The sequence below is a fragment of the Panthera onca genome, chromosome C1 (genome assembly GCF_046562875.1).
Source record: "Panthera onca isolate mPanOnc1 chromosome C1, mPanOnc1 haplotype 2, whole genome shotgun sequence".
Lineage (NCBI taxonomy): Eukaryota > Metazoa > Chordata > Mammalia > Carnivora > Felidae > Panthera > Panthera onca.
Window position 1 is genome coordinate 158,449,489 of NC_138346.1, and position 27,364 is coordinate 158,476,852.

Here is a 27,364-nt window from a genome sequence, read left to right on the forward strand (position 1 = left end):
AATAGTATCCTGTTACAAAGGAGAACAGATTCTTATTGAACTTATGTAAATATTTATAATTGCTATGAAAGGAAGAACACTCACTAAGAGTTTCCAAGATGTTAGCCTTGTTCTAGGAATAATCTTAAAACAGAGCGATTTCTCAAATTGCATGGGACTCAATATCAGGGTCCATATCTCTCTGAAGATTAGCAAGTGGACTTTATTCAAATGCCTGAAGCTGCTAGAAATATAAAGTCCTTATTAGTATTTGTGGATACCTTTTCAAATTGGGTTGAAGCATATCCTATCTTACAGAAGCCAAAAGCATGCAAGGGGAGTATCCAGCCTCAGACATCTGACTGGCCCCTTTTTACTTGTTTTTACTAGCTTTTCTTTTCAGGCTCAGGTGGAAGACCTTGAAGCAAAGCATCCCCAGATGGGAGCGTCAGAAGCAATAAGGACTGCCCTAAAGGTAAAAAGACCTCTATGGTGATTGATTTGACCTTCACTGCCTGACTGCATGCACCCACCCACCTTTGCCCTACATTTTCCTTATAGAAACCTGGAAGTATTTTCACCATTTTGTAGACAGTCTTTGAGACACTAGTCTGCTGTCTTCCTGGCGTTGGCCTCACTGAGACAAATTCCTTTCTTGTTTCACAACCACTTGTTTCTCTGCCTTTGGATTTTGCCAGTGGCAAGTGGCTGAACCTGATCTGTTTGGGGCCCCCAGACAGGTGTTCCTGCACTCCTGTGTACCGGCTACAGTGGGACTCAAACTCAGGTCTGTCAGATGCTCTTACATGTCTACTTATCTTACTTTATAAACATTACTTTGGGAAATCCTTACAAATAATGTAATTTAACATATATTGATTGTTTACTATGTGCTGGATCTTATTGTGTTTTTCAGGTATATGATAATTTAATTCTTACAATCATCTTATGAAAGCAGTTATAATCACCATGTATGTATGTATGTATGTATGTATGTATGTAATAATGGTATAGGAAAGTTAAGCCTAAGTTAACTTAGCTAGTAAATGGCAGAGCCAGAATTTGAACAGAAGTAGTCTGAATCCAGAGCTTGTATTCTTTTTTTTAAAAACATTTTTAAAAATATTTATTTATTTTTGAGAGAGAGAGAGAGAGAGTGCAAGTGGGGGAGGGTGCAGAGAAAGAGGGAGACACAGGATCCGAAGCAGGCTCCAGGCTCTGGGCTGTCAGCACACAGCCCGATGCGGGGCTCAAACTCATGAACCGTGAGATTATGACCTGAGCTGAAGTCAGATATTTAACTGACTGAGCCACCAGGTGCCTCCAGAGCTTGTATTCTTAATAATCACATTATTTATAAATTGCATTTAACAAACATTTGCTGAGTGATTATTATGTGCCAGCCACTGTACAGAGTGCTAGAGACTTAAAGATAAATAGAGCAGAGATTGTGTGTGTTTTCTAGGAGCTTAGCCTACTAGAAAGAACCAAATAAAAAACTTGTCGTTGATATGAAATTTATTAAACACAGCTACCACCAGCACCAAACAATACAAATAATGAGGTCTTGCTATTTCCCAGGTACTATTCTAAGTATTTTGCGGGCATTAATTCATTTAGCCTCACACAACCTTACAAGGTCATTATTCTTATTATTCCCATTTTCAGATCAGGAAAATGGGTAACAGAGATGTTGTCCAAAGTACAAAGTGGGAGAATTGGCTTAGGAACACATTCTGGCTACAGAGCCCAAGTGCCTAAATGAATATTACCTATGGATAATAGAATTTCAATTTTCCTGGAGTGGAACAAGTAGCATTATACATAACATATTAAAAAACTGGCTTTTGCCAATTTTAGGAACTTGGAGAAATGGTGGTCATTCTGAAATGAGATTCAAAAAGGTGCAGTTACTAGAATGGTCAACAGAGGGTGAAGGGAGGCAACATTTGTAATGTACTGCTACATTAAAATGGGGTAAACTATGCAGAATTGATAATCTCTAAAGCCCTCTTGCTCTAACGTGCTATGATGATACTTGTCTGAATTTCACTAGTTCAGTGCAATAGAAAACACAAACAAAAAAATGGAGGTGTTCCTTCTCAAATATGTGTAGAAGAAATGATTTTTATATGATTTAACATGGTATTCATATTTACTGACTACTAAGAACTTCTCTATAGAAGTAAGTATAAGATGGCCTATATTATTAAAGAACTCAGGGTCACACTGAAGAGGCAAGATAAATATACATTTAAGTAGTGATATAAAACAGCATATTAACCAAGCTTTGGAGATGTTTGGGAACAAGGAGAAATTCATGGGGCTGAATGGGATGGGACTACTTCATGGGAAAGGTAGCCTTGTTTCAGTACTAAAGGCAGAGTGAGGAGGAGTAGTATGTGCATAGGTAGAAAGGAAGGGCAAAGTTGGTCTTTCCTTAAAATTAAATTCAATTTTTCAAGCTATTTATGAACTGTCTTCAGTGAGAGGGTATCATCTCCAGCACTTCAGAGAAAATAAAGATGGATGATACAGTTTCTGCCTGAAGTAAGTCACAAATGCCCAGCAGTTATAATATAAGTCAGGATACGGTAAACAAATAACTGGATGCTCTATCTGGGGGCCCCCAAAGCTAACAACAAACTGATATGTGCCTATCGTTCTAGAGAGAGGTGCCAAACCAATCATGTAGAACTTTGCTACATTCATGATCCTAAACTAGTTCTGCCAGCTTTAGCTGTTCACTCGTCCCCAGCCTATGTATGAGGCTGAAATTGAAGAGAAAGAGATATCTTTAAAGAGGAGGTGACAGAGTACTGGCATTTCACTCACCTCACTACCTCCCTCTGATGCGGAAGGAGGCTATGATGCAGAGGGAGGCTACCTCCCTCTGATGCGGATTTCTGCTATGGCAGAAATCCCCTAAATAGACACAAAGGGAAACTCCTAGATACTGCAGAGCTTGCTGAGAGGAGATTGCCCCAGTGCGGACACAGCAAGACTTTCATGCGCTGGGGAATATGGCTCCTTGCCTAGCAGAGTTATAGCCTTCTGTTGGTGTTCTCAGTTGTTTCTGAGTATCGATGTAGCTGACCTGAAAGACAGTGAGTCCATATTCTTCTTTGACCTGGAACATTGGCAGGCTGCCAGTCCCACTGACTGTCAAATGGGCTTCTGTGGAATGTACAGAAACCATGGGGAGCTGCATCCACTGGCCTCTTCTTATTTTATTTTTATCAATGGCAGTTTATTTGCTGCTTTGGGAATAAGTAGGAGTAAAGGCAACCTTGTATTCAGGTCACATTATCTTTGAACTTTAACCAAATAGCCCAATAATGATAACAATAATAATAATAACAAAAGGCAGAATATGGCAGATGCCCCCTTCTCTCAAGCCAAGGAGAGGCTTTTCTAGGGAGACACTTGGAAAGCTTTGTGCTTGTCTCTAGGGACTTGAAGGTCTTACCAGTGAATACGCTAAAGGTGAGATGCTGTGGCTGGAATTGCCCTGTCTTGTGACAAAACACAAAGGGGCTTTGGGACTAGGCAGTACTTCCTCCCATGGCAGGATAAAGGGGAATATTTTTGAGATTTGATAAGGGCCCTGTGGAAATGATTTTAACCAGGTGTGCTGACTGAGGGACATGAACAGAGGGTAGATCCCAGAAATCCCGGAGCAGACAGAAAAGAGGCCGACCAGGCAACCACAGGGAATTCCTGAGGAAGCCACAAAGATACTTTATAGAGTGAACACTATACACTGACACCTAGAGGTCTCTTGGGTGGATTACAACTGAAGCTGCCATAAAAACTGCCCCATTTCCCCAACACCTGCCCTCCTACTCCCCAGATATCAGAAACAGTGACTAGCAAATTGGAGGGATGAAACCAAAAAGGGAAAAGCAGCTAACTTTGACCCACTACCTCACATAGGTTAGGAGATAGAAGGAATTTAAATTTGAATGGGTTTGAAGTTTAAAATTATATTTGATGGAGCTGTTTCTGGGCTTTCTAATTTTTTTTTAGTTCTATAATTGTTTGGTATGGTTCTTTGTTTTCTTAGCTTTATTGCATTTTCCCCACTTATTTCTTTAATAGTGCTTTACATCTTATTTTTAAAAACGGATTTTATGTTCTCTTTAACATCTCTGTCATGAAGCAGTTGCAGGATTTGGGGGAGGGGGCTCTGCTAACTTCTAGAATGGTTTCTTTATCTGTATTCTCCTTTCTCATATTTATCTACTGTTGCTGACATGTGTTTGTAAAGTTGTGCCCTTTTTATCTTTTTTATATTGCATATTAGCAATGTTGTCTACACCTCCTATTTGCTCTGCTATCCTGTGGGTGAATTCCACTTGCTTTTGTATTACTTTAAGTTCAGGGACAAGGGAAGAGATCAACTGTGGCTGTATACGGTTTTGGCTAGACGACCTGTGGCTCTGCTTTCCTGGGTTTTATTAAATGTTTCTTGTACTAAACTCTGAACACCTGTTGGGGTTTACCTTCATCACACTAAGAAATATCACTGAGCTTTGGGGGCACATGGGTGGCTCAGTCGGTTAAGTGTACAACTTTGGCTCAGGTCATGATCTCATGGTTCGTGGGTTTGTGGGTTTGTGTACTTGTGGGTTCGAGAGTTCAAGCCCTGCATGGGGTTCTGTGCTGACAGCTCAGAGCCTGGAGCCTGCTTCAGATTCTATGTCTCCCTCTCTCTCTGCCCTTCCCAATCTCGTACTTTGTCTCTCTCCTTCTCAAAAATAAAAATTAAAAAAAAAAAAAAAGAATTGTCATTGAGCTTTGGATTATACCCTCTAATAATCATCAAAGTCCTGGGTTCTTTGCTTCCTTTAGAGCAGGTAATCTAAACTTTTGTTTTGTTTTGTTTTGTTTATTGGGTTCTCTACTTCAATGTCACTGATTTTCCCCTTTTCACCCATTTCTCCCCAGTAGCAATTTCTTTTCCTCCCAGACATGGCTTTTTCCTCCTCTGGGGAAAAGATAAATAATAAATGGAGAGTTTTGGCCCTCTATCAATAATACGTGCATAGTTACTTCCTTTCAGGCATGAAGCATGCCTCTGCTTTCCTTTCCTCAGAGACTCTTGTCCTAATTACTCTCTCCCTCTCTTTTTTCCTTTCTGCTAAATCACTATTTATTGTTGAAGATAATTAACTCTGGGTGTTTATGATTATTCTGCTATCCTGTCCATTTTTCTCACAGCTGGAAGATCCTAAAATAGAAGGTCCCAATAGCTCCCTTTTCTGGTCATACACAAAGATACTTGGAATGGGACTTTTCCTCCAGTGGAAAATTCTTTCTCTTCAAAGTGCTACCCATGTCTCATCTGAATCTCTCTTCTCCATGTTGTGGCACAGGTTGTTGGGGGTGGTTTAGATTTTTCAGGATTGTGTTTGCTCATTTTCCCCACATAGTGCTCATTTGGAGGATGATGTTGAGAGCCTTGCATACTGCTCTGATCAGTGTTTGGGAAATTCTTGGAAGCTCTTGTGTCTTTCTTTACTTGAGAACCACCAATTTTTTAAGGTTATCACATGACCTTTCTCCTTGTTTGATTGCTATTGATATATTTTTGTTGAGTTAAAATTTTTTCCCCATTTACTATTCATATAATTAAGTTATGTGAAAGGGGATTTTTAGATTTGGTTGAAATCTAATATCTAAACCTTACACTTAAAAAAAAATTACATTTTTTTAGTAATTGTATACATCCAAAGTGGGGCTCAAACTTGTCACCCTGAGATCAAAAGTCTCACATTCCTCTGACTGAGCCAGCCAGGTTCCCCTACACCTTGAACTCTCTTATTCCCATTTGTCAGTTGCATAAATTAAAGGTCATAATGTTTGATTTGTTTGAAGCACGGCTTATCAAGGAAAGTGGCAGGGAAGAGCCGTGATTTGAATCTAGACCTGTCTTTTATCCTTTAATCAATCTTCTGTTCTTTAATCAATGGAGAACAGTCAGGATTTTTAAAAATGTGACCAATGAAACATTCATTTTAGGTTTGGGAGCTGGCATGAAGTCTGAGAGAGAGATGAGATGAATTTGCGGAGAGGAAACTATGAAAGTAACGAAATAAGTTAGGAAGGTTTTATAAAATCAGATATAAAGCAATGAGGGCCTGAGATAAAGAGGAGCCTTTTTCATATTTTTGAATTTTGAATTTGGTAATCAGGGTCTTTTTCCTCATATGTTTCTAAGGTGCCATCAATTTGTTTATTACATACATAAGTATGTAAGATTTTTGTATTAAATTGAGAAGCTTAGGGTTAGGAAGTTTTCAATCCAGAAGATTAGCTGCTAGTCATTTTTCCCCCCACATATGTTTTATGTTGTAAAACGTATGCCAGGGGTGCCTGAGTGGCTTAGTTAGTTGAGCGTCTGACTCTTGATTCAGCTCAGGTCATCTCAGGGTCATGGGATTAAGCCCCATGGCTCCATGCTCAGTGTGGAGCCTGCTATTGATTCTCTGTCTCTAAAACAAACAAACAAACAAACAAACACCCACAAATCTACAGCAAATCATTTCAATTTTCTGGGCCTCATTTGAACTGGGGACATTTAGTTGGATGGACTATAAGTTTTCTTCTAGTTCATAGTAAACACTCAGAAGAAGGGGAATGATGTCAATATCATAAGATACCTCTCCTTTCTGCTTCCCTCCCCATTTAAATAATTCAGCATCCATCCATGAACAAAAGTACCTCTGTAAGAATTGTGGGGCTAGCACCATATACCAAGGTACCCAGGAGGAGTCTTGCCCACCTGTGCATCGGGTAATAAGTAGACAGATCTTGGTATGGTCTGTGGAACCACCAAGATCTTGTGAACTAGTCATAGCCACTCTCCCCACTGGTTGAGGAAAACCAGGAAAATGCTGACTTGGGAGACACCCATGAACAAGAGAGATTTTATAGAAATTCAAGCTTCCCAAAGAAAGATTCTAACATTCCATTCAAGCAAAAAAGAATACAAAATTGGATGCACTGAAGAGGGTTAAGAGGAGCTTTGCCAGGGCTACTCCTCCCCCAAGGCAACAGTGTGGGGCTGAACTGGCTAGCAACAGTGATCTACCCTGTGGGGGGAGGGGGAGAGCAGGGAATGAATGCTCAGTTACCTTAGGTGTTCTGCTGGTGACACTGCTGGAGAAGCCCATTTCTCTCCTGCAGCATCCAGAGTATTGAAGCAAGGCCTTCATGACTGGGGGAGGGAGATTAGGAAAGGGACACATAAGAATATCAGAAGGGAATTAAAGGGATGCAGTTTTTGATGACTGCATTCAAGACTCCAGTAGGAAGCGTATCCATAAACCACTGGGAGAAACTTACCTGAGGATATCCCCACCTAGCCTACAGGCATCCCCAATGCCCTGAGAGCTAAACCCATAGCCAGCTCCTTGTGTCTGCTCCTGAGTGCCCCAAGCTCCTGTAAAGAGTCCCCTTACAAAAGAAGCCAGCTGTGGGCCAGGGAGAAACTACTGGAGCTATAGCTCCACTTTCTGTAAAACAAAAGTAAGTTTTCCAGTAGCTAGCCTTCTGAGCTCTAAGAACCAGGTAAGACATATGATCTTAAGAATTATGCCACAAGAGGGAGCAAGAAGTATAGAGCAGGTATAGCCATACAAGGCTGGAGAAATTACCAGAGATAAGCTGGTCTAACAAAAAGATCTGCCACCAGGAAACAGTAAGTAAAGATTTAAGGAAGTGTCTGCTGTTCAACTGCTAAAAGAGCAATGCAAAACCCCAAGGAACATGAAGAATCAAGGAAACATGTCATCACAAAAAGATAACAATAATCCTACAATATCCAAATTCAAAGGCATAAAATGTTACAATTTAGCTGATAAAGACTTCAAAAATAGCTGCTTTGAGGGAACTCAGTGAGATACAAGAAAACACAAAAAGTCAATTCAATGAAATCTGGAAGACAGTACATGAACAAAATGAGAAATATAACAAAGAGATAGAAATCATAAAAAAGAACCAAATGGAAATTCTGGAACTAAAAAATTCAGTGAATGAAATGAAACATGCCGTAGAGACCATCTACAGCAGAATAGATCAAACAGAAGATAGAAGCACTGATCTAAAGGGTAAGAACTTTGAAATAATCCAGTCAGAGCAGAACAAAGAAAAAAATGAAAACGAGTGAAGATAGCCTACATGACCTATAGGACACTTTTAAATGTACAAATAGTAGAATAACTAGAGTTTCAGAAGGAGAAAAAGGGGAACAGGAGAAAATCTATTTAAAGAAATAATAGCTGAGAATTGTTACAACCTGGGGAGAGATTTGGACATCTAAGTTCACAAAGCTAATAGATCACTCCATTACCTCAATGTAAAATGACCCTCTCCAAGACACGTATAGTGAAAACTATCAAAAATCAAAGAAACTTACAAAGATACCCCCACTAGGGTGTTGTTGGATTTCTCAGCAGAAACCTTATTGGCAGGAGACAGTGGAATGATATGTTCAAAATATCAAAAAGAAGAAAATTTCCAGCCAAGCATACTCTATTTGGCAAAGTTATGCTTCAAATATGAAGGAAAAATAGACTTCTCCAAGAAAAAATGAAAAACAAACAAACAAATGTTGAGAGAGTTCATTACCACTAGACCTGCTTTACAGGAAATACTTTAAGGAGTTTTTCAAGAAGAAATGAAAAGATGCTGATTAGTAACACAAAAACATGAAAATATACAACACACTGGTAAAGGTAAATGTACAGTCAGATTTAGGAACTCAGATTCTGTACTATGAAGATGTGTTAACCATTTAACTATAGTATGAATGTTAAGCAAGTGATTATTAACTATAGCCACTATAATTTAATGCATACACAATATAAAAAGAGGTAAATTGTGACCTCAAAATCAAAAGAAGGAAGTTAAAGGGCGAAACTTTTGTATGTGATTAAAGTTACATTGCTATTGGCTTAAAATGGACTTTTTTTTTTAACCTATAAGATGTTTTATGATATAAGATTCATGGTACCATAGTGAAAACACCTATAGTAGATTCACAAAAGATAAAGAGAGGGATGTGTTCCACCATGGAAAATTACCAATTCTCAAAGGTATGAAGAAAGAGAAGAAAGTGGAAGAGTTGAAATACAAAACAACTAGAAAGCAATTAATAAGATGGTATTAGCAAGTCCTTGCATATCAGTAATTAATAATAAATAAATAAATAAATAAATAAATAAATAAATGTAAATGGATTGAATTCACCAATCAAAAGATCCAAAGTGGCTGAATAGATAAAAGAACAAGACCAACTCTATGCTGCCTACAAGAAAATCACTTCAGATTTGAGGACACAGGCTCAAAGTGAAGGGATGGAAAAAGATATTTCAGGCCAGTAGAAATCAAAAGAAGGGAATAGCTATGTTTGTATCCGACAAAATAGACTTTAGGCCAAAAATAGTAACAAGAAAGAAAGAGGATCATTATATAATGAGACAGGGGTCAATTCATCAAAAAGATAAAACAATGGTAAATACATCCAATCTGACACTGGAGCACCTAGAAGGATTAAGCAAATACTAACAGATCTGAAGGGAGAAATGGACAACAATACAATAATAAGAAGGGAGTTTAGTATCCCACTTTCAGCAGTGGATTGATCATCCAGACAGAAAATCAGCAAGGAAACATTGATTTGAACCATGTATTAGACTAAATGGATCTAACAGACATATAGAGAACATTTCAGCCAATAGCAGCAGAATTTAGTTTTCTTAAGTACACAGAGGACATTTTCCAGGGTAGACCATATGATAGGCCACAAAACAAGTCTTTGCAAATTTAGGAAGATTGAAATCATACCAAGAATCTTTTAAATATTATTTCAACCACAATAGCATGAAAGTAGAAATCAACAAAAGGAGAGTTGGAACATTGCAAACAGTCTTGAAAAACCAATGGGTCCAAGAAGAAATAAAAAGAGAAATTAAAAAACAAAACAAAACTTGAAACAAATGAAAATTTGGAAACACAACACACCAAAACCTATAGACAATGCAAAGGTAGTTCTGAAAGGAGAGTTCATAGTGATAACTGCATAAATTAACAAAATAGATAGATTTCCAGTAAACAATATAACTTTACACCTCAAGGAACTAGAACAAACTAATTTTAAAGTTAGCAGAAGGAAGAAAATAACAAAGATTGGAATAGAAGTAAATGAAATAGAGGCCAGAAAAATGAATAGAAAAGATCAATGAAAAAGAGAGCTGTTTTTTTTGAAAACATGCATAAAAGGGTACCTGGCTGGCTCAGTCAGTAGAGCATGTGATTCTTTGTTTTTTTAGAGACAGTTTAAAATATTTTTTCATGTTTATTTATTTATTTATTTATTTATTTATTTTGAGAGAGAGAGAGAGGGAGAGAGAGGGAAAGAAAGACAGAGCGCACGCACGTATACACATTGTGGAGGGGACAGAGAGAATCCCAAGCAGGCTCCACGCCTCCAGGCTCTGTCACCACAGAGTCCATCGCGGGGCTCAATCTCACAGACCTTGCTATCATGACCTAAGCCAAAATAAAGAGTTGTACCCTTAACCAACTGAGCTACCCAGGCACCCCAAACATGCAACTCCTGATCTTTAGGTTTTGAGTTCGAGCCCTATGTTGGGTGTAGGGATTACTTAAAAATAAAATCTTAAAAAAAAAATACACAAAATGGACAAGGCTTTAGTTAGACTAAGTAAAGGGAAGACTCAAAGTCAGAAATGAAAGAGGAAATATTATAACTGATACCACAGAACTACATAGCATCATAAGAGTCTACTATGAATAATTATGTGCCAACAAATTGGACAACCTAGAAGAAATTGGTACATTACTAGAAACATGCAACCTACTAAGACTGAATCATGAAGAAATACAAAATCTGAACAATAAGGAGATTGAATTAGTAATCAAACACCTTCCAACTGAGAAAAGTAGGACTGGTGAATTCTACCAAATATTTAAAGAATTCATGCCAACCTCAACTTCCAAAAAATTGAAGAGGAGAAAACACTCCCAAACTCTTTTTATGAGGCAAGAATTAACCCAATATCGAATCCATATAAAGATACTATAAGAAAAGAAAACTATAGACCAATATCTATGAAATTCTCAACAAAATATGATCAAATGAAATTCAACAACACATTAAAAAGATTATACACCAGGGTGCCTTGGTGTTTCAGTCAGTTAAACATCCAGCATTGGCTCAGGTCATGATCTCATGGTTTGTGAGTTCAGGCCCCACATCGGGCTTTCTACTGTCAGCTCAGAACCCGCCTCAGAAAACTGTCCCCTGCTCTCTCTGCCCTTCCCCTTCCCTCCGTGGACCCCACGAACACATGCATGGGTGATCAAGTGGGATTTATTCCTGGGATGCAAGGATAGTTCAATATATGCAAATCAATAAATGTAGTATACCATGTTAATAGAACGGAAAACAAAAAAAAAAATAATTCTTAATTATTAGAGTGGAAGATGAATAATAAAAATAATATGATACTGAAAAGAATATTTGACAAAATACATCATTTCATGATAAAAAAAAACCCTCGACAAATTTGGCATGAAGAAATATACCTTAATATAATAAATTCTATATAGGACAAACCCATAAATAACATCATACCTAGTGGTGAGAGGCTGAAAGTTTTTCCTTTAAGATCAGGTATAAGACAAGAATGACCATTCTCACCACTCTTAATCAGCATAGCAGACACTCAAGAAAAATAGAATGAATGAATGACATTCTAAAGAATAAGGGAAAACTTTCCTTCCCTATGTAAATGGGAAAATTTGTTAGAATCTGTAGAATGAAAAAGAAGATATTTGGATTATTGACTGCTCTTCAGTTAAAAAATATTCATTAAATACCTTTTATATACTAATGGCCTTTCTTCTTCATAATTTGACATTCAGGGACTCCCTGACCTGATCCCAAAAGTACTCTTTCAGTGACATCGCTCACTGTTCTAGCCAAAGAGCTACTTATCAGTAAATTAGGAGCTAAGGAGCTCTTATAATGGCTAAAACAAAAATCTCAACTCTAATGGACCATCTAGTCAATGGAGAGACAGACATCCACACGATTTACTAAGATATAAGATAAATAAAATGTATATTAATGATAAAGGCACAAACAGCATGCTATACAATGTACAAAAGGAGTGATTACTTCTTAGCAGATTGGGTTGCATATCATATATTCCAGGATGAGTTAGACTTTAAAAGGTGGAGATGGAAGGTAAAAAAAAAAAATTGAAGAAGGAGCAATGTAAACAAAAAAAATATGTACACATGTGACATATTTATGGAATAGTGGAGTCCAGTTTGATGAGAATATAGCATTGAGCACAAAATGTAGAAGAGAGGAAGCTGGAATAATGGAAAACTTTGCATGATATGGGAAGCTTATGCTTCCATGATATAGGCTTTCAGGGTAGAAGAGTAATGTGCTTTGTTCTGTGTAATAGGAACATAACCAAGGAGTCTGTGAATGTGAACATGGATCAGAGAAGTGAGGGAATGGAGGTAGAGAGACCAATTAAGCTTCAAGGAGAAAAGAAAAGAAAAATCAACAGTGGGGTCGCCAGTAATAGAGAAAAGGGGCTTAGCTAATGAAAAACAAGCTCACAGAAGCCAAAAAGATTTGGTTAGAAAGTCAAGCTGAGGGGATGCACATGGGAAAGAAAGAAAATAGTATTCATCGAAATTATATATTTGCATTACTTTCTTGCAGCCCACTCTGGCATAGCCTGAGTGTAGAGACCAAAGGGAAAAGTGACATAAGAGGAGGAGGCTGGATCAGCTCATTCCCAGGTAGGCATGTTGAGGATTTGGGACATTTTTCTATAAGCTGTAGAACCACATTCCTATGATCTTAGCTGGAGAGTCAGATGATCAGTCTCTGCCCTTTGTTACAACCATCCCTATTCTGACTAGATTCCATAATACATTCTTCCTCTTCAATTTACTATCCTTCTCTCAAATCCTTGTTGATCTCTTCAACTGCTACCTTTCTCTTAGATCATTCCTACAAATCATACCCTAAAGATTAATTCAACTGTCTACCTTTTCTAGTACTATACATTGACTGAGTAAAATAGTTTAGTTCTATTATAAATCCGTTGTCTGCGACATCATCTTGTCTTCAACAATGCTCAGGATTCCTTCAGTGTTTCCTTGGTTATCCCTTTCTTCTATTCTCCACAGTGGGTATGTCGTATTCTATTCTTCTCAGATGTTCTTCTCTACAATTTATTTCCTCAAACTCAGTAGGTAACTTTATCTCCAACTTCAGAGAAAGTAGAAGCCATTAGAATCTTTTCAAACTTTTTGCCACCGTATCTACAAAGTGCATCTATACCCACCTGTATCAGTTAGGGAAGTGACTGTTTATGTCAGAAAGCACATCAGCAGTTTAAACTGTAAGAATTGATTTTTTTCTCACATAAAAAGTTGGGGCCAGAGACTAGAGGAAAATAGTGAAGATTTAGGATAGTAATTGGGGGGCTGGGACAGGAGTGCTGAAAATAAAAGAAATAAAAGGCATGGTATCATTAGCCATCATAATAGGAGATCAGTAATTACTGCTGCGGTATTATTTTTTTAATCATGGTGGTCAACCAGAGTCCTAAATCATATCATAGACAAGTGGTGACTAGAGCTCAGATTTCGCAATTCAATGTACTTTTTTTTTTTAAATAATGTCTACACTGGGCTCAAACTCAGGATCCGGAGATCAAGATCAAGCATGCTCTACCAACTAAACCAGCCAAGCGCCCCATCTCAATTTAATGTCCTTTGGTAACCCTAATGAGGATAATGTTTTTGACCTAGGAAACCAAGGAATATTTAATTCTTTGTAAACCATTTGCCTAAACCTTGACATTCATTGCTTCTGAGAAGGTATAATCCACCTAGAGAAAAGGGATCCTTGCTTAGTTTTGAATCTCAGAGTCAACTTTCTCAAGTCCCTTGTGAAGAAATTGTGTTGAAATTCAGGCTTTTTTTTTTTTTTTAATTTAAATTCAAGTTAGACAACATACAGTGTAGTCTTGACTTCAGGAGTAGAACCCAGTGATTCATCTCTTTTGTGACACCTAGTTCTCATCCCAAAAATTCCCTCCTTAATGCCCATCACCCATTTAATCCATCCCACCTCCAGGAACCCTCAGTTTGTTCTTTGTAAGTGAAATAAGTCAGTCAGAGAAAGACAGATATCATATGATTTCAGTCCTATGTGAAATTTGAGAAACTCAACAGATGAAATCCAGGCTGTTTGAAACGTAAAAGAGGCATCTAAATTCCAAAAGTGTCCCTTTACAAACCAAGATGAAAGTTTAGTTATTTGGAAATAGAGTTTTACAATAAGCCATTATGGAGAAGGGATGGATGACACTATCCAAGTGAAGCCCCACCATATGAAAATTAGAAAGTGCTAGAAAAAGAGTTAAGGGGTATGTGTGAGAGACAAGTGAGCAAGAGATAAAGACAGCGTCCTTTACTCACAGTGGAATTCAATGTGTTGATATTTCTGGGAAGAATTTGGGAACATCACTGGAAGAGAGGCTAGAAGGCTCTGGGAGAAGTCCTTTGCTAACATGGGGTAGCCACAGAGGCAAAAAAAAAAAAGGGAAAAAAGGCATAGTATGTTTGGCAGAACAGTAGCTGTTTTCTCATAGCTAATGCATATTGTAGAAGAAATCTAGAGGCTCCTGAGCAATTCTGAGGAGGTATAAAAGGCAATTTAGAAATAAGCATTAACATACATGTCAGAAAATCACAGCAGAGGAGGGCTCAGTAGACGTCTCTATTCAAAGGAACATCACAGTGGTAGCTATGAGTGGGCAACTCCAAGTTGAGGTCCAGATGGATGATACTGCTAAGTCTCAGAGGATCAGCAGCATCAGTGAAAATTAATATAGACATCCTGGTCTGCAGGAGGAGATGCCTGAGTTTCAATCACCATGCATTGTCTATGTCAAGAGATCAGACTCCTGGTCTCTTTAGCAGTGATCACAGTGAACATACAATCCAATGCCCAGAGCCCAGGTGAGGCAAGCTATTTATTCATCAGCCAGGCATTATATGCATGCCTGGAGAGAAGGGCAACATATAGACCAGACAACACACCCAGAGTGCTATTGCTAAAATACTATAAACTTCTTCTGTGCCCTGATCTCAAAAGATGAGAGGGTTAAGAGAAAGAATGAGAGGAGGGAAAAAATTTAAAAAATTGAGCATTAATCTTCTAAGAGACTGAGTTTATCCTAAATAAACTTTTTTGAAAATTTTGTTTTTAGGTAATCTCCACACACAATGTGGAGCTCAAACTCACAACCCTGAGATCAAGTCACATGTTTTACTGACTGAGCCAGCTAGGTGTCCCCTAAATAAATTATTTTACCTTTAATTGGTAAAGCCTGAGGTTTTCACTTTCTTCTCCCATTTTTCAACTTTGTACTTTGAAAATTTTCAAACCAATAAAAAATTTGAAAGATTTTTACAATGACCATTCTGTTTTTTTGCCAAGGTTCATCAATTTTAACATTTTGCCTTATTTGTTGTTCTATTTAGCTAGCTACCTACTTACCTATTTATATATCATCTACCAGTTATTTTTGCCTAACCATTGAAAGCAAGTTGCAGACATCATGGCATTCATGTCTTAATATTATGTTTAGCCTTGTGAAATTGTTGATATTTACTCATTTTTGTATGTTCAACTCAATACTTCAGTATCCATCTCATACAAATAAGGACATTCTCTTATACAACAATACTACCAATACATGTAAGAAAATTTAATTCTGCAATATCTAACATATAGTCAATATTTAACTTTATCCAGTTGTTCAAAATGTCTTTTATAAGTGATTTACCTTCCCCATCCTGGTCTAGAATCCAGTTGAGTTTCATGCAGTGTATTTGGTGTTTATACCTTTTTATTCTATAGAACAATTCTTTGGCTATTTTCATGTTATTGATTAAAAACAAAACAAAACAAAACGAAACAAAACAAAACAAAACAAAAAAACAAGTCCAGGCCAGTGTCTTACAGAATTGCACATTTTGGATTTGAGTTGTTTCCTCATAAGTAGTTTTAGGTTAAATGTATTTTTTAAAAGTTTATTAATCTCAACACTTAATGTGGGGCTTGAACTCATGACCTCAAGATCAAGAGGCACATACTTTTCTAACTGAGCCAGCTAGGCACCCCATAGTTTTAGGTTAAATATTTTTGATAAGAAAATTACATAGGTGACAATTGCATACTTCTTAATGAGTCTCATCACAAGACACATGACACATTGTACAACTATTAGTGCTGCTAAATTTGATTATTTAATTAAAGTGGTAACCACACAAATTTTCCACTATACAGATACATTTTCTCCTTTTCAATTAATAATATATGGAATAATATTTTGAGATCATATGAATATCACATTCCCAACAACTTTCTGTCCAAAGGCTTTAGCAACAGTTAATGATCCTTAGCTATTATATTGGACATTGTCAAATGATAATTTTCTAATTCTATCATTTCTTCTACACTTATTAGCTCTCTTCTTTAAAAAAAAATAGCTCAAATTCTCTTTCTCTTTCTTTCTCTCATATCACTGTGGATTCATAAATTTTATTTTATTTTATTCAATGTATTATAATCTATTATCATCATTATTCTTTTTGAGGCTCAAATTTTCATATATTTGATCAGTAAGCAACTACTTCCAGTTGGCTCCTTTGTCCTTCTGGATGATCTCACTAGTCTTGAGCATTTCCTTGCTTTCTGGCACATTAAGATGTTCCAGGTTCACTTAGTACTTTGGGTGTTACAGACCTGGAGTCATTTCTCCAAGAATCATTGTCTCTTTTGAGTGGACAATGGTATTTAGAAACCAAGATCTGGGCACTAGTTGTGTTCATTACTATGGAGCGCATTGCTTCTTAGCCCAGATGAGCTCCAGAGCATGTCTGAGTCTTAGTGTGCAAATTTGACTCTCATGCAAACCCCAAACTATATAATTATTAGGCTATTCCAATTACTCATACAGTAGTAATCAGAGTGGTATTTTAGGATGTAAAGTAGACCATATTTTCCCTGCTTAAAATCATCACATACTACACTTCAGCCACATTAAGCTTTCCTTAAGTTCCTTTATTTTTTTATTTTTATTTTTTTTTTAATATATGAAATTTACTGTCAAATTGGTTTCCATACAACACCCAGTGCTCATCCCAAAAGGTGCCCTCCTCAATATCCATCACCCACCCTGCCCTCCCTCCCACCCCCCATCAACCCTCAGTTTGTTCTCAGTTTTTAACAGTCTCTAATGCTTTGGCTCTCTCCCACTCTAACCTCTTTTTTTTTTTTTTTTCCTTCCCCTCCCCCATGGGTTTCTGTTATGTTTCTCAGGATCCACATAAGAGTGAAACCATATGGTATCTGTCTTTCTCTGTATGGCTTATTTCACTTAGCATCACACTCTCCAGTTCCATCCATGTTGCTACAAAAGGCCATATTTCATTTTTTCTCATTGCCACGTAGTATTCCATTGTGTATATAAACCACAATTTCTTTATCCATTCATCAGTTGATGGACATTTAGGCTCTTTCCATAATTTGGCTATTGTTGAGAGTGCCGCTATAAACATTGGGGTACAGGTGCCCCTATGCATCAGTACTCCTGTATCCCTTGGATAAATTCCTAGCAGTGCTATTGCTGGGTCATAGGGTAGGTCTATTTTTAATTTTCTGAGGAACCTCCACACTGCTTTCCAGAGCGGCTGCACCAATTTGCATTCCCACCAACAGTGCAAGAGGGTTCCTGTTTCTCCACATCCTCTCCAGCATCTATAGTCTCCTGATTTCTTCATTTTGGCCACTCTGACTGGCGTGAGGTGGTATCTGAGTGTGGTTTTGATTTGTATTTCCCTGATAAGGAGCGACGTTGAACATCTTTTCATGTGCCTGTTGGCCATCCGGATGTCTTCTTTAGAGAAGTGTCTATTCATGTTTTCTGCCCATTTCTTCACTGGGTTATTTGTTTTTCGGGTGTGGAGTTTGATGAGCTCTTTATAGATTTTGGATACTAGCCCTTTGTCCGATGTGTCATTTGCAAATATCTTTTCCCATTCCGTTGGTTGCCTTTTAGTTTTGTTGGTTGTTTCCTTTGCTGTGCAGAAGCTTTTTATCTTCATAAGGTCCCAGTAATTCACTTTTGCTTTTAATTCCCTTGCCTTTGGGGATGTGCCGAGTAAGAGATTGCTACGGCTGAGGTCAGAGAGGTCTTTTCCTGCTTTCTCCTCTAAGGTTTTGATGGTTTCCTGTCTCACATTCAGGTCCTTTATCCATTTTGAGTTTATTTTTGTGAATGGTGTGAGAAAGTGGTCTAGTTTCAACCTTCTGCATGTTGCTGTCCAGTTCTCCCAGCACCATTTGTTAAAGAGACTGTCTTTTTTCCATTGGATGTTCTTTCCTGCTTTGTCAAAGATGAGTTGGCCATACGTTTGTGGGTCTAGTTCTGGGGTTTCTATTCTATTCCATTGGTCTATGTGTCTGTTTTTATGCCAATACCATGCTGTCCTGATGATGACAGCTTTGTAGTAGAGGCTAAAGTCTGGGATTGTGATGCCTCCTGCTTTGGTCTTCTTCTTCAAAATTACTTTGGCTATTCGGGGCCTTTTGTGGTTCCATATGAATTTTAGGATTGCTTGTTCTAGTTTCGAGAAGAATGCTGGTGCAATTTTGATTGGGATTGCATTGAATGTGTAGATAGCTTTGGGTAGTATTGACATTTTGACAATATTTATTCTTCCAATCCATGAGCAGGGAATGTCTTTCCATTTCTTTATATCTTCTTCAATTACCTGCATAAGCTTTCTATAGTTTTCAGCATACAGATCTTTTACATCTTTGGTTAGATTTATTCCTAGGTATTTTATGCTTCTTGGTGCAATTGTGAATGGGATCAGTTTCTTCATTTGTCTTTCTGTTGCTTCATTGTTAGTGTATAAGAATGCAACTGATTTCTGCACATTGATTTTGTATCCTGCAACTTTGCTGAATTCATGTATCAGTTCTAGCAGACTTTTGGTGGAGTCTATCAGATTTTCCATGTATAATATCATGTCATCTGCAAAAAGCGAAAGCTTGACTTCATCTTTGCCAATTTTGATGCCTTTGATGTCCTTTTGTTGTCTGATTGCTGATGCTAGAACTTCCAGCACTATATTAAACAGCAGCGGTGACAGTGGGCATCCCTGTCGTGTTCCTGATCTCAGGGAAAAAGCTCTCAGTTTTTCCCCGTTGAGGATGATGTTAGCTGTGGGCTTTTCATAAATGGCCTTTATGATCTTTAAGTATGTTCCTTCTATCCCGACTTTCTCAAGGGTTTTTATTAAGAAAGGGTGCTGGATTTTGTCAAAGGCCTTTTCTGCATCGATTGACAGGATCATATGGTTCTTCTCTTTTTTTTTGTTAATGTGATGTATCACGTTGATCGATTTGCGAATGTTGAACCAGCCCTGCATCCCAGGAATGAATCCCACTTGATCATGGTGAATAATTCTTTTTATATGCTGTTGAATTCAATTTGCTAGTATCTTGTTAAGAATTTTTGCATCCATATTCATCAGGGATATTGGCCTGTAGTTCTCTTTTTTTACTGGGTCTCTGTCTGGTTTAGGAATCAAAGTAATACTGGCTTCATAGAATGAGTCTGGAAGTTTTCCTTCCCTTTCTATTTCTTGGAATAGCTTGAGAAGGATAGGTATTATCTCTGCTTTAAATGTCTGGTAGAACTCCCCTGGGAAGCCATCTGGTCCTGGACTCTTATTTGTTGGGAGATTTTTGATAACCGATTCAATTTCTTCGCTGGTTATGGGTCTGTTCAAGCTTTCTATTTCCTCCTGATTGAGTTTTGGAAGAGTGTGGGTGTTTAGAAATTTGTCCATTTCTTCCAGGTTGTCCAATTTGCTGGCATATAATTTTTCATAGTATTCCCTGATAATTGTTTGTATCTCTGAGGGATTGGTTGTAATCATTCCATTTTCATTCATGATTTTATCTATTTGGGTCATCTCCCTTTTCTTTTTAAGAAGCCTGGCTAGAGGTTTGTCAATTTTGTTTATTTTTTCAAAAAACCAACTCTTGGTTTCGTTGATCTGCTCTACAGTTTTTTTAGATTCTATATTGTTTATTTCTGCTCTGATCTTTATTCTTTCTCTTCTTCTGCTGGGTTTAGGCTGCCTTTGCTGTTCTGCTTCTATTTCCTTTAGGTGTGCTGTTAGATTTTGTATTTGGGATTTTTCTTGTTTCTTGAGATAGGCCTGGATTGCAATGTATTTTCCTCTCAGGACTGCCTTCGCTGCATCCCAGAGCGTTTGGATTGTTGTATTTTCATTTTCGTTTGTTTCCATATATGTTTTAATTTCTTCTCTAATTGCCTGGTTGACCCACTCATTCGTTAGTAGGGTGTTCTTTAACCTCCATGCTTTTGGAGGTTTTCCAGACTTTTTCCTGTGGTTGATTTCAAGCTTCATAGCATTGTGGTCTGAAAGTATGCATGGTATAATTTCAATTCTTGTAAACTTATGAAGGGCTGTTTTGTGACCCAGTATATGATCTATCTTGGAGAATGTTCCATGTGCACTCGAGAAGAAAGTATATTCTGTTGCTTTGGGATGCAGAGTTCTAAATATATCTGTCAAGTCCATCTGATCCAATGTATCATTCAGGGCCCTTGTTTCTTTATTGACTCTGTGTCTAGATGATCTATCCATTTCTGTAAGTGGGGTGTTAAAGTCCCCTGCAATGACCACATTCTTATCAATAAGGTTGCTTATGTTTATGAGTAATTGTTTTATATATCTGGGGGCTCGGGTATTTGGCGCATAGACATTTATAATAGTTAGCTCTTCCTGGTGGATAGACCCTGTGATTATTATATAATGCCCTTCTTCATCTCTTGTTACGGCCTTTAATTTAAAGTCTAGTTTGTCTGATATAAGTATGGCTACTCCAGCTTTCTTTTGGCTTCCAGGAGCATGATAAATAGTTCTCCATCCCCTCACTCTCAATCTAAAGGTGTCCTCAGATCTAAAATGAGTCTCTTGTAGACAGCAAATAGATGGGTCTTGTTTTTTTATCCATTCTGATACCCTATGTCTTTTAGTTGGCGCATTTAATCCATTTACATTCAGTGTTATTATAGAAAGATATGGGTTTAGAGTCATTGTGATGTCTGTATGTTTTATGCTTGTAGTGATGTCTCTGGTACTTTGTCTCACAGGATCCCCCTTAGGATCTCTTGTAGGGCTGGTTTCATGGTGACAAATTCCTTCAGTTTTTGTTTGTTTGGGAAGACCTTTATCTCTCCTTCTATTCTAAATGACAGACTTGCTGGATAAAGGATTCTCGGCTGCATATTTTTTCTGTTTAGCACACTGTAGATATCGTGCCAAGCCTTTCTGGCCTGCCAAGTTTCAAAGGAGAGATCAGTCACAAGTCTTATAGGTCTCCCTTTATATGTGAGGGCACGTTTATCCCTTGCTGCTTTCAGAATTTTCTCTTTATCCTTGTATTTTGCCAGTTTCACTATGATATGTCGTGCAGAAGATCGATTCAAGTTACGTCTGAAGGGAGTTCTCTGTGCCTCTTGGATTTCAATGCCTTTTTCCTTCCCCAGTTCAGGGAAGTTCTCAGCTATAATTTGTTCAAGTACCCCTTCAGCACCCTTCCCTCTCTCTTCCTCCTCTGGGATACCAATTATGCGTATATTATTTTTTTTTAGTGTATCACTTAGTTCTCTAATTTTCCCCTCATACTCCTGGATTTTTTTATCCCTCTTTCTTTCAGCTTCCTCTTTCTCCATAACTTTATCTTCTAGTTCACCTATTCTCTCCTCTGCCTCTTCAAGCCGAGCCATCGTGGATTCCATTTTGTTTTGCAATTCGTTTAAAGCGTTTTTCAACTCCTCGTGACTGTTCCTTAGTCCCTCGATCTTTGTGGCAAGAGATTCTCTGCTGTCCTGTATACTGTTTTCAAGCCCAGCGATTAATTTTATGACTATTATTCTAAATTCACTTTCTGTTATATTATTTAAATCCTTTTTGATCAGTTCATTAGCTGTTGTTATTTCCTGGAGATTCTTCTGAGGGGAATTCTTCCGTTTGGTCATTTTGGAGAGTCCCTGGCGTGGTGAGGACCTGCAGGGCACTTCCCCTGTGCTGTGGTGTATAACTGGAGTTAGTGGGCGGGGCCGCAGTCCGACCCGATGTCTGCCCCCAGCCCACTGCTGGGGCCACAGTCAGACTGGTGTGTGCCTTCTCTTCCCCTCTCCTAGGGGCGGGATTCACTGTGGGGTGGCGTGTCCCGTCTGGGCTACTTGCACACTGCCAGGCTTGTGTTGCTGGGGATCTGGCGTATTAGCTGGGGTGGGTAGGCAAGGTGCACGGGGGCTGGAGGGGCAGGCTTAGCTCGCTTCTCCTTAGGTGATCCACTTCAGGAGGAGCCCTGTGGCAGCGGGAGGGAGTCAGATCCGCTGCCGGAGGTTTGGCTCCGCAGAAGCACAGAGTTGGGTGTTTGCGCGGAGCGAGCAAGTTCCCTGGCAGGAACTGGTTCCCTTTGGGATTTTGGCTGGGGGATGGGCGGGGGGGATGGCGCTGGCGCCTTTGTTCCCCGCCAAGCTGAGCTCTGCCGTCAGGGGGCTCAGCAGCTCTCCCTCCCTTTGTCCTCCAGCCTTCCCGCTTTCCGAGCAGAGCTGTTAACTTATGACCTCCCAGACGCTAAGTCGCGCTTGCTGTCGGAACACAGTCCGTCCGGCCCCTCCGCTTTTGCCAGCCAGACTCGGGGGCTCCGCTTGGCCGGCGAGCCGCCCCTCCGCCCCGGCTCCCTCCCGCCAGTCCGTGGAGCGAGCACCGCCTCGCCGCCCTTCCTACCCTCTTCCGTGGGCCTCTAGTCTGCGCTTGACTCCGGAGACTCCCTTCTGCTAATCCTCTGGCGGTTTTCTGGGTTCTTTAGGCAGATGTAGGTGGAATCTAAGTGATCGGCAGGACGCGCTGTGAGCCCCGCGTCCTCCTACGCCGCCATCTTCGTCCTTAAGTTCCTTTAAAGCAACAGTCTCTGAAGGTGTTCAAGAAAATGCATTTTTAAAAACGTTATCCTTTAAAACACCCAACGTTTTGTGTATATTTTATAATGTACATAATATATTAATTGTATACACAATGTAAATGCAACCAAATAAATATAGTTGGAGTTGTGTGGGCACAAATTTTTTTAAATGTTTATTTTTGAGAAAGAGAAGAAGAGAGAGAAGGGGAGGGGCAGAGAGAGAGGGAGAGAGAGAATACCAAACAGGCTCCATGCTGTCAGCACAGAGCCATTCATGGGGTTTGATCTCATGAGCCATGGGATCATGACCTGAGCCAAAATTACCAGTCGGTTGCTCAACCAACCAAGCCACCCAGGTATCCTATAAATTTTTTTTTTTAATTGATGATATGCCTGGTAACTTTGGAATTTGGAAACCACTGCTCTAATCCTGAGTTTCCTACTGGGGGGCCTTTGGACATGCTGTTTCCATAAGGACTTTACAGCTTAATTTTGTCTTTCCTATAAAATTGTGAATATCATGAATGTATGGACCATGTTATTTTACTTCTTCATTGTATAACAAATGACCTAGAATAGTGACTGGCACATAGTATAACTCAATACATATTCGTTGAATAAATGTTGAATAGAAAAAAATAGAGAAGAGAAATGGATGGGAAATATAATTTGGCCCATTGTCAATATAATTATTTTGTATGCCATTTATTTCACAAGCAAATTCCTCACTCACATATGAAAGAATCAGTTGGTAACTGGTAGACTGAGTAAAGGAGCAATGTAATAAACAGGAATTACAATGGAGGAAGTTACTGTAGTCAGTTTTAGAATATTTTAGGGGTAAAGAGATTAATTGGAAACTAGAAGAGGTCAGATTAAACATTCTGTCCTTGAGTAGGCCAACTGAAGTATCAAATAAAACTATTTTAGTTGTTTATATATATTGCATAAAATCTTGATTGTTCATCTGTGTATCATGCATAGCAAACTATCTTTATATAATATCTGACTATCCCTCCATCCATACTCTGCCTTATTTAGGTCAGGTCTGTGCCACTTCCCTCAGAGGAATTTCTGGGTAATTTGAGCAAAGACCTAGCTTTAGGGTTTCTTGGTCCTCCCAAATGCCTTCTTTGGTTTCTTTTGGGTTTCTATAGGATTGAACTATAATAAGTATACATCTTATTGTGGGTGCAAAAATGCTCCCTGTTAGCTTCCTTTTAGAGGGGTATGGTTCTAGAGGTTAGATGACAGTCAATTGAATTTAGCAAAATTAAGTACAATTTTTGGGGCACCTGGGTGGCTCAGTTGGTTAAGCTTCTAATCCTTGGTTTCAGCTCAAGTCATGATCTCATGGTTCATGAGATGGAGTCCCATTAGATCTAGAGATTTTCTCCCTCCCTCTGCCCCTCCTCTGTTTGTGCACTCTCTCTCTCAAAATAAATGAATTTAAAAAAAAAGAAAAGAAAAAAGGAACTTGTTTCTGGTCTGAAGCAGAAATATCCTATTTCATAGACTGATATCATGGAAAGAGCCTGGTATTGAGTTAGTAGAGTTGCATAGAAGTGCTGGAACCTGTATATAAGTCTGTAAACCTTCATGAACCTCATTTTCTTACCTATAAACATGGAAGACAGGACCAGCCCTCTAAACTCATAGGTGTGTGGACAGGATTAAATGAAATAAAGTATGTAACAGTAATTAATAAATTGCAAGACATTGTTCTAATATAGGCAATAATTAGTACTTAGTGATAAAATATGAACACATGAAATGGACTAAGAATATTTACAAGCTTAATATTTACACACCTTAAGAGTTTGAAGAGATGATAAGGTATCTTTTGTTGTTGTTGTTGTTGTTGTTTTAAAGTAAGCTCCATGGGAATGCAAGCTGGTGCAGCCACTCTGGAAAACAGTATGGAGGTTCCTCAAAAAACTAAAAATAGAACTATGACCCAGCAATTGCACTACTAGGCATTTATTCAAGGGATACAGGTGTGCTGTTTCCAAGGGACACATGCACCCCGATGTTTATAGCAGCACTATCAACAATAGCCAAAGTATGGAAAGAGCCCAAATGTCCATTGATGGCTGAATGGATAAAGAAGATGAGGTATATACATACAATGGAGTATTACTCGGCAATCAAAAATAATAAATCTTGCCATTTGCAACTACGTGGATGGAACTGGAGGGTATTATGCTAAGCGAAATTACTCAGAGAAAGACAAAAATCATATGACTTCACTCATATGAGGACTTTAAGAAACAAAACAGATGAACATAAAAGAAGGGAAACAAAAATAATATAAAAACAGGGAGCAGACAAAACAGAAGAGACCCATAAATATGGAAAACAAACTGAGGGTTATGGGAGGGGTTCTGGGAGGGGGGATAGGCTAAATGGGTAAAGGGCAGTAAGGAATCTACTCCTGAAATCATTGTACTATATGCTAACTAATTTGGATGTAAATTAAAAAAAAGAAATAAAACAAGTTTTAAAAAGAATAAAGTAAGCTCTACCCCCAAGGTGGGGCTCCAATGCCTGGCACTTGAGATCAAGTGTGGCATGCTCTATTCACTGAGCTAGCCAGGCATCCTGACAGAGTAGTTTTTTTTTTTTTTTAATTTTTTAAAATGTGTATTTATTTTTGACAGAGAGAAACAGAGCATGAGTGGGGGAGGGGCGGAGGCAGAGGGAGACAGAATCCAAAGCAGGCTCCAGGCTCTGAGCTGTCAGTACAGAGCCCCATGATTAGGGCTCCAGCTCACCACCAGCTGTGAGATCATGACCTGAGCCAATGTGAACCCTCTTAACTGACTGAGCCACCAAGGCATGCCAGAGTAGTTTTTTTTATGTTTATTTATTTTTGTGAGAGAGAGCAGGGGAGGGGCAGAGAGAGAGGGAGACAGAGGATCTGAAGCAGGCTCTGCACTGAGAGTGGAGAGCCCTATGTGGGGTTCCAACGCAGGAACACCCTAGTGGAAGTCTGAAGCTTAACATACAGAGCCACCAGGCACCTATGACAGAGTAGTTTTGAATTAAATCAGAGATCGGGCCTATTTTCTAATTAAAATAAGCTTGCTATTTGTGTTTTATATCTGATACACGCCTTTGTTGTGAGAGGAATTGGGTATTTCACATGTGTGTCAGATTACTTACTTCAATATAATACATTATGTGAAGCTAAATTCAGAAAGAGTGCAAAAAATAATGTGTGAAGATTTTGTGACAAAAAAAAAAATCTCAGGACATTTATTAGAGCTGCAAGGAATGTTTGAGATGATATTTTATAAGCCAGAAAACAGAAGAATAGAGGACTTAAACGACTTGTGCAAATTTTCAGAGCCATGAAGTTCCAGGGTCAAAAAATAAAACCAGGGGTTTGGACTCCAGTATTCTTTCTGTTACACCACATTGATGCTGGGGCAACTTCTGGCTACTGGTCCTGAATAGAATCACTGGATATTTAGATAATCAGATTACGTTGGAAATGTAGGGAAAGGAAAGAAGTGTTAATAAGATCACTGTGAAATAGCAAGTAGGTTTAGGGGAAAACTCAGCTCCTGTAAAGGAAAAAAAAAAGAGATTTTGTATCCTTCTCCCACACTGGTAACCTCCTCCCCGCTTTACCCCTTCTGCCCTTCTTTTAAAGCCTGGTTATATTCTTAGATGTGTCTTAAACTTTTGCATGCTCTTGCAGTCCTAGGACACTGGAGAGATTCCTCGTCTGATCAGCACGCCAGAGGACAGCTCCTCCAGGAAAATGAAATCTTTCCAAATCCCCAATCAGAGAGAGAAAGAACGCGGCCACTGGGACAAAGTTTGTACCGGAGGCCACGAAATCACCCCCCCCCCCCACCCTCCCCGAGTCCCTGCAACATCTGAGAGCTTGAACTTTCTTCCCTCTATTCCCACAGCCCCAAGGAAACTGTCTTGAGTCCTCGTTATAAGGAGGCTTAGGGCGTGAACTAGGTCATTCTTCCAAGTGTCTGGGGATGGGTTGCCTCGAATTTAATTTCTCCTCTCCACTAGCTTCCAGTTTTACTCTTTCTTCCCTTCTCGGTTCTGGAGGGAGGCATCCGCGCGCCCCGGGGCTAATCGCCCGGTTGGAAATCAGGATTGGTGCCCCGGAAGAGGCTTTTTGGGGAGAACGGTGGTGGGGCCGGGTCGATAGTGCCAGTGCTCGTTTTCTCGCAGTTGGCTGGAGTTCTTGTTGGCCAA

General features: G+C 38.9%; 1 long non-coding RNA gene across 1 annotated transcript; it reads left to right on the forward strand.

The window, feature by feature from the left end:
• The first annotated feature begins 375 nt into the window (after window positions 1–375).
• Window positions 376–27,158, forward strand: LOC144617086 (uncharacterized). Its single transcript, XR_013557106.1, has 3 exons — window positions 376–454; window positions 678–766; window positions 26,844–27,158. It is a non-coding gene; the product is annotated as an uncharacterized LOC144617086 (long non-coding RNA).
• The last annotated feature ends 206 nt before the right edge of the window (window positions 27,159–27,364 follow it).